This window comes from Somniosus microcephalus, chromosome 15, assembly GCF_052327205.1.
Source record: "Somniosus microcephalus isolate GS21.2 chromosome 15, FLI_Smic_1.0, whole genome shotgun sequence".
NCBI classification, from domain to species: Eukaryota; Metazoa; Chordata; class Chondrichthyes; order Squaliformes; family Somniosidae; genus Somniosus; species Somniosus microcephalus.
The window spans coordinates 58471783-58484823 of NC_141001.1; the positions used below are offsets into that span (position 1 = coordinate 58471783).

The 13041-nt window shown below is 44.7% G+C and overlaps 1 non-coding gene across 1 annotated transcript; it reads left to right on the forward strand.

Annotated features, from left to right (window-relative positions):
* Positions 1 to 2633: 2633 nt before the first annotated feature.
* LOC147106956 (signal recognition particle RNA) lies at positions 2634 to 2934 on the forward strand. The gene has a single exon (XR_015081246.1).
* Positions 2935 to 13041: the final 10107 nt, after the last annotated feature.

Consider the following 13041-nt stretch of genomic DNA (forward strand, 5'->3'; position numbering starts at 1 on the left):
TCATAATCCCATCGATTTATGATGGTCAGAGCTGATCCTGTATCTAGCTCCATTTGAACTGGGGACCCCGCTATCGTGAGGGTAACCCAAATGGTCTGGTAATCTTCTTTGGCAATTACATTATGCAATTTGAGACAGCTTAGTCTCTTGTTTCCGGAGTCGCTATCGCCCTTCTGGTCTTCAGAGCTACTGTCCGTCATCATTTGTACTTTTCTGTACTGTTCCTTATTGATTTTTTCCTGTCCGTGGATTTTTTTTGTCCAGATCGGCATACACGTGCAATGTGTCCAATCTTTCTGCATTGCCTGCATGCTTTGTCCTTGAACCAGCAGTCCTTCTGGTCATGGGTTGTTCTGCCGCAGCGATAACATCTTTCAAATCCCCATGTCATTTCATGGGTTCTGTATTCCTGTGGCTTTTGCTGTATCTCTGCAGCTCCTCTTGTGGCTGCTTCGTATGATACAGCCATACTGAAAGCCTTGTCCAGTGTCAAATCTTTCTCAGGAAGCAGCCTTTTCTGTGCTCCTTCACTTAGGAGACCGCAGACGAATTTGTCTCAAAGAGAATCTGCCAGTCCTGCCCCGAATTGGCAGTGCTTTGATAGCTTTCTTAATTCGGTGAGGTAATCAGCGCTACTTTCATTCTTGTGCTGATTCCTCTTGAAGAATTTGAATCATTCTGCTATCAGCAGTGGTGTTGGGTTTAAGTGCTCCTGTAGGGTATCAACAATCTCTTTAAAAATCTTGTCCTTTGGTTTGGCTGGAGTGATTAAGTTTCGTAACAGCCCGTATGTCTTTGCGCCCATTAGATTTAGAAGTACTGACGCCATTTTATCTTCCATTTGCTGTGCAATATACCTCCACTCTTTCCACATATGTGGTCCAATCCTCTATATCGTTATCGAAAGCATCAATATTGCTAGCCTTAGGCATCATGGAAAAAATGGCGCTTCCCACGCTTTCCTTTCTTCCCTGCAGGAAAAAATGGTGCTTCCCGCGCTTTCCTGCCACTGCTGCTGCTGACAACGCTGTTTTCCGCGGGTTTTTCTTTACAGCTGGAGACTCATTCCCGCCGGACTGTCTGGGACTTTTCCCCCCCTCTGCTTGGTCCGAACGCTGACCTGCTTTGCAGCGCCGGCCGTCTCCCGAGTGCTCCCCCCCTCTGTTTCTGTTTGCCTCCGCCTTCGCTGCTCGGCCTCAGAGCCAGCCGATGGAGCCCCAGCCCGCTCCCAGGAAGGATTATTGCAGTACCTGCCACCAGCTCAGCTAGCTGGTGAAACCACAGTTTTCTTTTTCTTGCTTTTCTTCGACTTTGGATGTCTGAGGAATCGATGTCCTTGAGGTGCTGCCAAATTGCAGGTAAGTCCATTTCCAATTCGTCGCCACTGTTGTATCCGTGTGTTAATAGAGACACTGAAGGCAGGAGTTGGTTTCACAGGTGTTTACTGAACAAAGTCTGGAGGTCAACTAACTGATACAACACAATATACAGGCTTATATAGCCCGAGTGGCCATTACCGGCATTACAGTACACAGGGGGCTCTTAAAGGCACATACACTACACAAACAAACTCGCTGCCTTTTCTCCCCACATTCAGTCACACCATACTAATCTTGCGACCCGCAATGATTTCCCCTCTCACATCCAATATCATCGCCACAACAAAGCCTCATACTTTACAACATCTTAATCTTCACCAGCCCTCCACGCACATGCACACACACTCTCCCCATCATCATCATCACGGCATTTTACTGCCACATTCCCCACTTTGTCTCCGTCACATTCAACTCACGCTTACTGCTCCCTGCTGCTCACTGCAGCCACTGCACTTAAAAAATCTCCACTTTACACAATTATGCTCGCCGCGGCCACGAGAGAGCGCAAACCTGATTTCATTCTCCTCCACACTTGACCCACTACTAAATGGCATACATTTAGTTTGGCAATCACTCACATTCAATCTAATTCTTTGCTCGTTTCCTACCCGTTCATTCATTCAGTTATGCAATTCACTGTTTTGCCAACATTAGCAGCTCTGGACGCTCCGGACTGCATTTTACTCACTGCAAATGCAACTGAGCGAGACACAGCAAAAGTCTCCTTATAATTTACACAGACTCAACTTATCTCCAAGCCCCATTGTGAGATCACCGAAAGCCCATTGTTCAACGTCGTCGCTACTTAATGTAACCTGAAGGAGAAGGCCAGGCAGAAGATAGGGGCCGAGGAAACAAACAATGCTCACTGATTGTGACTTGACCGCTTTACTTAGTAAGAACTGTGCGTCAGTGAGATATTTTACATCAGAAATGACTCTGCATTTCCGTGCTGCAATCCTCGCAGCAAACGCGAATCTGAACGACAGCCAACCGACACGCTGCCTGTCACATTTTGCAAGGCACTGATACTTGCGCTGAAGGCTAGTATAGCCGAATAGAATCGGAAGGCTGTCCTTGCCCAGAAATATGCAATCACTGAAATTGTCTTGATGTTCTTACTTAGTCATCACCGGAGCATGCAATGACACCAGATGAGTAAATGAAGCACAGCATCATACCTGCGTTAACTCAGTGCAGGCGAGCAGCTGCTGCCATTTTGAACTGAAGGCTGCTGAAACAAGAACCCAACCTGCCGGGTGCGGTGGCGCGCACCTGTGATCCGCTGCTGGGAAGCGGAGGTTTGTAGTTGTATTGCTTGAGGTCAGTTAGTTCTGGACTGTTGCCTTCTATGCCGATCGGGTGTCCGCACTAAGAGCAGTATCCACATGGTGGTTCGAGGATAACCTGGGCTCACCAGGTCGGATAAAGCGGGGTGAACCGGCCCAGGTCGGAAACGGAGCAGGTCAAAGCCCCCGTGCTGCTCGGTAGTCGGGTCGCACTTGTGAATAGCGGCTGCAGTGCAGCCTGGCCAATACAGTGAGACGCATCCTTTTCCCACTCTTTGCTTTACAACAAACAAACAAAAAACCTCCACACGTGTCCATCGCCAACACTGCAAACAAACTCGCTGCCTTTTCTCCCCACATTCAGTCACACCACACTAATCTTGCGACCCGCAATGATTTCCCTTCTCACATCCAATATCATCGCCACAACAAAGCCTCACACTTTACAACTTCTTAATCTTCACCAGCCCTCCACGCACATGCACACACACTCTCCCCATCATTATCATCACGGCATTTTACTACCAAATTCCCCACTTTGTCTCCGTCACATTCAACTCACGCTTACTGCTCCCTGCTGCTCACTGCAGCCACTGCACTTACAAAATCTCCACTTTACACAATTATGCTCGCCGCGGCCACGAGAGAGCGCAAACCTCATTTCATTCTCCTCCACACTTGACCCACTACTAAATGGCATACATTTGGCATTCAATCTGACTCTGCTCTTTGGTTCCCTTTCATTCATTCACTTAAGCTATTCACTGTACTTCTAATTTTAGCAACTCTGGAAGCTCCGGAATCTGTTATACCCACTGCAAACACAACTGAACGTGACACAGCAAAAGTTTCAATTTAATTTCCATTTCTACAAGTTATCTCCAAGCCACATCATGAGGTCACCGAAAGCCCATTGTTTAACGTCGTCGCTACTTAACGTAACCTGAAGGAGAAGGCCAGGGCAGTAGATAGGGGCCGAGGAAACAAGCAATGCTCACTGATTGTGCTTCACTTTGTAAGAACTGTTCTTCCAACATTAGCAACTCCAGAACCTTCTCATTCCCTTATTCTGCAACAACAAACAACAATAACTTGCCTTTATATAGCGACTTTAACATAGTAGAAGGCACTTCACAGGAACCTTACAAAACACAATTTGACACGGAGACACATAAGGTGGTTTTAGAGCAGATGACCAATAGCTTGGTTAAAGAGGTACATTTTAAGGAGGGTCATAAAGGAGTAAAGAGATGTAGAGAGGTGGAGATTTTTATGGAGGGAATGCCAACGTTCAGGGCCTTGGCAGCTGAAGGCACGGATGATGGAGCGATTGAAATCAGGGTGCTCAACAGGCCAGAGTTAGAGGAGCGCAGATATCTAGGAGGGTTGTAGGGCTGGAGGACATTACAGAGATAGGGAGGAACGAGGCCATGGGGGGATTTGAAGACAAAAATGAGAATTTCACAATGAAGGCATTGCTTAGCCAGTGGCGAATGTAGGTCAACAAGCACATGATTGGTAAACAGGTTCAAATTTGACACCAAGGTTGTGAACAATCTGGTTCAGCCTCAGATAGTTGCCAGGGAGAGGAATGGGGTCAGTGGCTAGGGAATGGAGTTTCTGGTCGGGACCGAAGACAATAGCTTCAGTCATGTCAATATTTAGTTGGAGAACATTTCTGTTCATCCAGTACGGAATGTCGGACAAGTAGTCTGACAATTTAGATACAGCAGAGGGGTCGAGAGAAGTGGTGGTGAGGCAGAGCTGGGTATCATCAGCTCACATTTGGAAACTGACTCTGTGTTTTGGGATGATGTCGCTGAGGGGCAGCATGTAGATGAGAAATAGAAGGGGGCCAAAATTAATTTGAACCTGAGATGAGCTTCTGACCACATATCACTAAGACTGCCTATTTCCACCTCCAGAACATCACCGACTCCATCCCTGCCTCAGCTCATCTGCTGGTGAAACACTCATCCATATTTTTGTTACCCCTAGACTTGACTATTCCAATGCACTCCTGGCCGGCCTCCCACCTTCTACCCACCGTAAGCTTGAGGTCATCTAAAACTCTGCTGCCTGTGACCTAACTCATACCAAGTCCAGTTACCAGTTGTAATGGTGCGGTCGCGGGAAGAGAAGAGATTGCAGGTGATGCTTTGGCTATGATTAGATAAGAATGGAACCAACGAGTGCAGTCCCACCCATCTGGATGATGGTGGAGAGGCATTGAAGAAGGATGGTGTGGTCAACTGTGTCAAAGGCTGCAGACAGGTCGAGAAGGATGAGAGATAGTTTACATTTGTCACAGTCACATAGGATGTCATTTGTAAATTTGATACAAGCCATTTCGGTACTGTGGCAGGGACAGAAACCTGATTGGAAGGATTCAAATATAGAGTTCCGAGAAAGATGAGTACAGATTGGGAGGTGACAACATGTTCAAGGACTTTGAAGAGGAAAGGGAGGTTGGAGATTGGGTCAAAATCCTGGAACTCCCTCCCTAACACCACTGTGGGAGTGCCTTCAGCTCACAGTCTGCAGTGGTTCAAGAAAGCAGCTCATCACCACCTTCTCAAGGGCACTTTGGGATGGGCAATAAATGCTGGTCTTGCCAGCAACGCCCACATCCCATGAATGAATTTTTAAAAATGGGACATTAGTTTGCAAGGATGGTGGGTTCAAGGGTTGTTTTTGTCAGGAGAGGGGTGATGATGGCAGATTTGAAGGAAGGGGGACAGTACCTGATCAGAGAGAACCATTAACAATATCAGCTAACATGGGAGCCAGGTGGGTAAGCAGTTTAGTGGGAATAGAGTTGAGGGAGCAGAAAATGGGTCTCATGGACAAGATGAGCTCGGAGAGGGCATGAGAGGAGATAGGAGAGAAACTAGAGAAAGATGCAAGTTCAGGGCTAGGGCAGTGGGAAACCTTCGAGCAAGTTTGGCCCAGTGGGCTCGGGGAAGGGAGGGAAGTGACAGAGCCAGCTGATTGGATGGTCTCAATCTTCGTGACAAAAAAGTCGATGAGCTCCCTTCACATTCACTCACCACACTGTGTCGATATCTCTTTAATAATAGTAGGTGTAGCCGTGATTTGTTATAAAGAATATCAACATTTTATTTAGGTATATAAAATAACCAGCAAACTCACAGTAACTTCAGGAGCTGCAAAAGGCTGCTTCTTTATGAGACAACCTACAGAGAAGGGAGAGAGCAGAATGGAATCACCTGTTGAGTCACCTGACTAATCCCATGCTGAAGATTCAGATGCATACGTACTTATATCTAACGTGCATCTCGTGTCGCATCTTTTCCCTCAAAATAAAAGAATATACTAACTATTTCAGAATTAAAAAATACCCATATAAAGGAATTTTGAGATTTAACAAAAGCAAAACACGCAATAACAAGCAGGCCCTATAAAAACAAATAGTCCTTCCATTGAGATGCAGGCTGACGTTATCTTCCAGAACCGCGATCGGTGATTGGTGTTTGACTACCGGGCATTTTAGGTGTTGTAGTTGTTGCTTCTTTCTTTGGAGACTGTGACCAGTTCAGAGGACCGGTGGGGACCTGCATTTCAGGGAAGTCCTCAATCACAGGTGCTTTGCTTACAGCATAAGTCAACTGACACCTATTCCTGTTGTATGATGTGTTTCCGACTTTCACATCATAACTTCTCAGACCCATCACCCGTGTGCATGTCCCAGCACCCCAAGTGCTCTGACCAGGGAGTTTCTTCCGCACTGTATCACCGGGGTTTAATTCTTGACTGCTCCGAGGCCCTGTCTGCTCTCTCAGGTGGACGTAAAAGATTCCATGGCACTACTTCAAAGAGTTATCTCTGGTGTCCCGGCCAATATTTATCCCTCAATCAACATAACAAAAAAACAGATTATCTGGTCACTGTCACACTGCCGTTTGTGTGTGGAAGCTTGCTGTGCTACACTCCAAAAGTACTTCCTTGGCTGCAAAGCGCTTTGAGATGTCCGGTGGTTGTGAAAGGCGCTATATAAATGTAAGTCTTTCTTTCTTCTTTCTTGAAGTGGCTTAGCATTCTTGTCATAATAATTATGCTGACATTGTTTCATGCCAACAAGCGCACAAGTGTCTTCCTCAGTTGAATATCTAGGCTATAGCAGTCTTCCCGCTATAGGAAGTAATGTCTTGCACCTATGACCCAGAGTCTCTTTCTAAACCTTCACTCGGCGTGTTGTGCCAATGTAATAGAGCTAGAAACTCAGATTGACCGGACTCCTTGCACTTCGTGAAGAGTTGTTTCATGGTCTTGACGGCATTCTCAGCTTTGCCATTGCACTGCTGGTAATGAGGTGATGATGTCACGTGTCTCAATCCCTATCTCTTGGCAAACACTGCAAATTCTGCTGATGCAAATTGTGGACCATTATCCATAACAAGGATGTCTGGTAGCCCAAATCTTGCAAACATTGCTTGAAGTTCTTTCAGAACACTGTGAGTATTAACTGAAATGAGGCTTTGATGAAGTTACTGAAATAGTCACACACAATGAGGAGGGTAAGGCTATGTAACTCACAAAGGTCAGTCCCAACCTTCGACCAAAGCCTAGCCACACTCTTGTGCTGTAATAATGGTTTCTTACTTGGAGAACTCCTATGAGCAAAACAGATTTCACAACTGGCAATATATTGTTTAAGCTCTGTTGACATTCTGGCCCAATAGAGGCTGTCAAGGACTCTACAGATACAACTCTTTCTGCAATACAGCTGGTACTGTGAGATGCTGTCCCTTGAATATCAAATCTCCTTGGACAGTTAGTTCATCTCGAAAGTCAAAGTAAGGGCGGAGGCATTCAGGCACCTCTGATTTGATCCCAAATCAGCCTTGCTGAATAATAACCTGCAGCTGCTTCTGAATCAGGTCATCCACTGCAGCATGTTTAAGTTGTTGCCAACGTGAGTCACTAACTGCAAGTGATTCGCAATGATCAAATTTTCCCGCTCAAGTGTAAATCACAGGTGTTAACTTCTGGCAGGTCTGCTATTCTCGGTGTATCTGCTAGGACCATCGTTTCCCCTTATTAGATACTTCCAGGCAATATTTTTAGAGTCTTAACAGCATTCTTTGAAGTCTCTTAGGCACGCTGTTTAGTAGCTTGAGAACTATTGATTCTAACCGATGGTGATCCTTTTCAATATTCACAATGTTCCGGCCATAGATGTAGACTTCAAATTTATCAAAGGCGAACACAATCGCGAGAAGTTCTTTCTCAATCTGTGTGTATTTTGTCTCTGCTGCTGTCAATGCCCTTGATGCATACATGACCAATTGTCCTTTCTGCATCATTGCTGCTCCAAGTTCAAATTGAGATGCATCGCATTGTAAAGTAATTTCTTTTTTGGGATAATAATACTGAAGGACTGCCGTCCTGGTGACCGCTACTTTAAGTCGTTGCAGCCCCAATTCTTGCGATTCTCCCTGGAATCACTCTGCGTCCTTCTGTGTTAAATCTCTGAGCAATTTTGTTATGCCTGGCAGATGCGGAAGAAACTTACTCAGATATTGAGCAAGTCCAAGCAGTCGGTAGATCCCTGCTACATCAATCGGTGTCGGCATCTCCAAAACCACTTGAACTTTGGCTGGATCCACACATAGTCCTCTTTCCGTAGCAACATATCCAATAAAAAGAACTTCTTGCATACAAAGTTTCATTTTATCTTTGTTTAACACCACTCCATGATCATTGCATCACTGTAGGAAAGCTTCTAGGTGTTTTTCATGGTCTTGAATGCTACTTCAAGCGTTTCTCCAAAACAAAACATCACAAAATCCTCTGTAATGACCTCTATCCATTTCAGTCCTTCCACCAGCTCATGCGTTTTTCGTTGGAAAACTTCTGGCGCTGAGCTGATCCCAAATGCCATATGCTTTCGGCGGTATTGTCCAAAAGGTGTGTGGAATGTAGTAAGATATGATGACTGTTCATTGAGACTCACATGTCAAAACCCACTTTGGACATTGAGAATCATGAAAACTTTATCACTGTGTAGGTGTGTAGCTACATCTTGTTGTTGGTAGAGGATAATGTTCTCGCTTGATAGCCTTGTTTAAGTCTTTAGAATCTAAGCAGATGCGTAGTATGCCATTCTTCTTAGGTACGACTACCATTGAACTGATCCATGAAGTCGCGTTGTTACAAGCGCAATGATGTAAGGAATATTAGGCAGAAAGAGGGATGAGGTCCTGCAGGCAGACTATAGAGAACTAGGAAAGAGATTAAAAAGCAAGACCTCAAAGGTAGTAATCTCCGGATTACTCTCGGTGCCACGTGCTAGTGAGTACAGGAATAGGAGAATAGAACAGATGAATGCGTGGGTGGAGAGATGGTGCAGGAGGGAGGGCTTTAGATTCCTGAGGCATTGGAACCATTTCTGGGGAAGGTGGGACCTCTACAAGCCAGATGGGTTACACCTCAACAGAGCCAGGACCAATATTCTCGTGGCAGGTTTTGGAAGTAGTACCATATTAGATAGGAGCAGGCTAAGAAAGACTATGAAAAATTCAAAAATGGGTTTAGATTGCATGTACGTAAATGCACAAAGTGTGATGAATAAGGTTGGTGAGCTACAATTAGCTGTGTGGCAATATGATGTTGTGGCTTAAAAAATGGTGAGGACTGAGCACTTAATATTCAAGGGTACAAGGTGCTCAGAAAAGATAGGGAAGGAAAAAAGGGAGGTGGTGTGGCAGTGCTGATAAAGGAAGACATTGTAGTGTTGGAAAGGGAGGATGTTCTTGAGGGGACAATGATAGAATCCATTTGGTTAGAGTAGAGGAGCAAAAAGTGTATGATCACGCTATTGGGGGTATTCTATAGGGCTCCAAATAGTGAGAGGAAGGAAGAGGGGCAAATCTGCAGGGAAATCGCAGAGATATGCAAGAGCTATAGAGTGGTGATATTGGGGGATGTTAATTACCCAAATATGGATTGGGATAATGCTAGGGTAAAGGGAAAGGAGAGGGAGGAATCTCTGGAATGTGTTCAGGAAAATTTTGTATGTTCTTGGCCCAACTAGGAAGGAGGCATTGCTGGATCTGGTGTTGGGGAATGAGGTGGGCCAGGTTGACCAAATGTCTGTGAGAGAACACTTGGGTACGGGCAATGGAGAGGAGCAAGGAACAATCTAGTGTGGAACTTCTAAACTGGAATAGGACTAACTTCAATGAGATGCAAAAGAATCTAGCCAGAGTAAAATGGAACCAAAGACTGACAGGAAAAACTGTAACAGAACAATGGGTGATCTTCAAGGAGGAGATGTTCCGAGTACAGGCTAGGTACATTCCAACAAGGGGGAAAGGTAAGAGAATGAAAGCAAGGGTTCCTTGGATGATGAGGGAGATAGATATGATGATGAAACAAAAAAGAGGGTGTATGATGCATGTCAGGTGAATTCTTCAAGGGAGAACCAGATCAAATACAATAAGTTGAGAGGGGAAGTGAAGATGAAAATAAGATTGGCAAAGAGAGAATATGAGAGTAGAATGGCAATTAACATAAAAGGGAACCCAAAAATCTTCTACCGGCATGTAAACAGTAAGCGGGTAGTAAGAGGTGGGGTGGGGCCTATTAGGGACAAAGAAGGAGATATATGCATAGAGGTGCAGGGCAAGACTAGAATACTCAATGAGTACTTTGTATCAGTGTTTACTAAGGAGGTGGTTGCTGACAAAATATCAGTAGAAGTGGAAAATGTAGAAGCAATGGAAGGGGTAAAAACTGATAGACAGGATGTACTAGAAAGGCTGGGTATGCTTAGAGTGGATAAGTCGCCTGGTCCAGATGGCTTGCATCTCAGGTTGCTAAGGGAATTGGGGGAGGAGATAGTGGAAGTGCTTGGATAATTTTCAAATCTTCCCTAGATGCGGGGGAGGTGCCTGAGGATTGGAAAGTGGCAAATGTGATACCGTTGTTCAAGAAAGGGTGTAAGGACAATCCTCGTAACTACAGTCCAGTCAGTTTAACATCAGTGGTGGGTAAAGTTTTAGAAACAATAATCAAGGAAAAAATTAACAGGCACTTGGAGAGGTTTGAGCTAATTAAGGAGAGTCAACATGGATTTGTAAAAGGCAGATCGTGATTGACTAATCTAATTGAATTTTTCGATGAAGTAACAGGGAGAATTGATGAAGGGAATGCAATTAATGTTGTCTATATGGATTTTAGGAAGGCGTTTGACAAAGTATCACATAGGAGGCTGGTTAACAAAATTGAAGCTCATGGATTAGGTGTGTCAGTGGCAGCTTAGATAAGGAATTGGCTTAAGGACAGAAAACAGCGAGTTGTGGTAAATGGCTGTTTTTCCAACTGGAGGATGGTAGGCAGTGGTGTTCCCCAAGGGTCAGTGCTGGGGCCACTGCTTTTTTGAGATATACAAATGACCTGGATATTGGAATACAGAGTAGAATTTCTAAATTTGCCGATGACACCAAACTTGGGGCCATGGCAAACAGTGAAGATGATACCAATCGACTGCAACAGGACATAGAAAGGCTAGCAGAATGGGCAGACAAGTGGCAGATGGAATTTAATACAGAGAAGTGTGAGGTGATGCATTTTGGCAGAAGGAACAAGGAGAGGCAATATACACTTAATGGCACAGTTTTAAAGAGTGTGCAGGGACAGATGGACCTGGGAGTTAATGTACATAGGTCCCTGAAGGTGGCAGGACATATTGAGAGAGTGGTTAACAAAGCATATGGGATCTTGGGCTTCATCAATAGAGGTATTGAATACAAAAGTAGAGAAGTTATGCTGAACCTTTATAAAGTGCTGGTTAGGCCAGAACTGGAGTATTGCGTCCAGTTCTGGTCACCACACTTTAGGAAGGATGTGAAGGCCCTTGAGTGGGTGCAGAAGAGATTTACCAGAATGGTTCTGGGGATGGGGGAATCTTAGCTACAAGGACAGTTTGGAGAAGCTGGATTTGTTTTCATTAGAGCAAAGGAGGTTGAGGGGTGATTTGATAGAGGTGTACAAGATTATGTGGGGTTTGGATAGGCTAGATGAGTAAAGGCTGTTCCCACTAGTTGATGGTACAAGGACGAGGGGACAGAGATTAAAGGAAGGGATGTGAGGAAAAGCTTTTTTAGGCAGTGATTGGCGAGGACCTGGAACTCACTGTTGACGGAAGTGGTGGAAACGGAGACACTCAATGTTTTCAAGGGGAGACTGGATAGGTACTTGAGGGAAATAAACTTGCAGGGTTACAGGGATTGTAGGATAGGGTGTATTAGTATGATTTAGTAAAACATTTTTGTATAACTATAATATGTGAAATTGTATGTTAAAAGCCTAAAGCCTGTATACAATGGCGAATGGCTGAGAGAAAAGTAGGATGGGAAATGATGCCAACCTGACTGAAACTCGCTCTGTTTTCAATTACTGAAGTAATGGAATGTAATGCTAAGTTTATGGGGACTATCAGGAACGTGGTATTCAGTAATGTGATAGAAAAGAGATAAGAGTTGGAGAAGAGAGAGAGAGAGAAATGGAAGGCACCCCTCAGTGATACAACTATAAAATGGATAGATTGTTTAGACAACATCTTGGGAAATGGCCTTTGGAAAGAGAATATCTCAAGATAAAAGGCACTTTGATATGCACAAAGCGAGTCCGAGTGGGGTCAACAAGGTCATAAAACACGTACTAGGTGTCAGATAGCTGTTTGCAGTCACGTAGGCAAAGGAAGAAAAAGTGTATAAAGATACAGATTTTGAACACTGAAGGCAGCGCGAACCAGAGTTGAAGGAGCCTCAGTCGACAGAACACAGCAAGAAACCAGAGAAGCGAGCTTCAGTCAACACAAAACAGCAAGAGGCTAAAGAGACCGCACCACAGTCGCTCGGAAGGAACGCCGAGGCTCAAATGAACAAGACTGTGACTATCTCCTTGTTAAGTGTAGGAAAGTCTCGTTTAAACGGCACCTAAATATCCGGAATTCTCTAATAACCGGCAAAATTCATACTCCGAAAACATCACATTATTAACCAGAAATGTGGCCGAGTCCGAGTCTCCCGTAGTGGCCGAGTTAGTCAGTGGGGGTAGTTCTCCAAACTGCTACTACTCGGCTTCTTGGCACTGTCGGAAGTCTCTTCCGATCCGAACACCTCAATAACCGGAAATGTTGCAGAGTCCGAGTCCATTTAACACAACATTCTGTAGGTGAGTGCCCAATTATACTGCACATTTCTTGATTTTTTTATTTTTGTTTGTTAAAAATAACCTCGGTAGATATACCTCGCTGTTATCCATCATTTTTAATCAACCGGCACCATCCCGGTCCCATCGGTGCTGGATACGAAAGAGTTTCCTGTATTACTTCTTTGTAACAA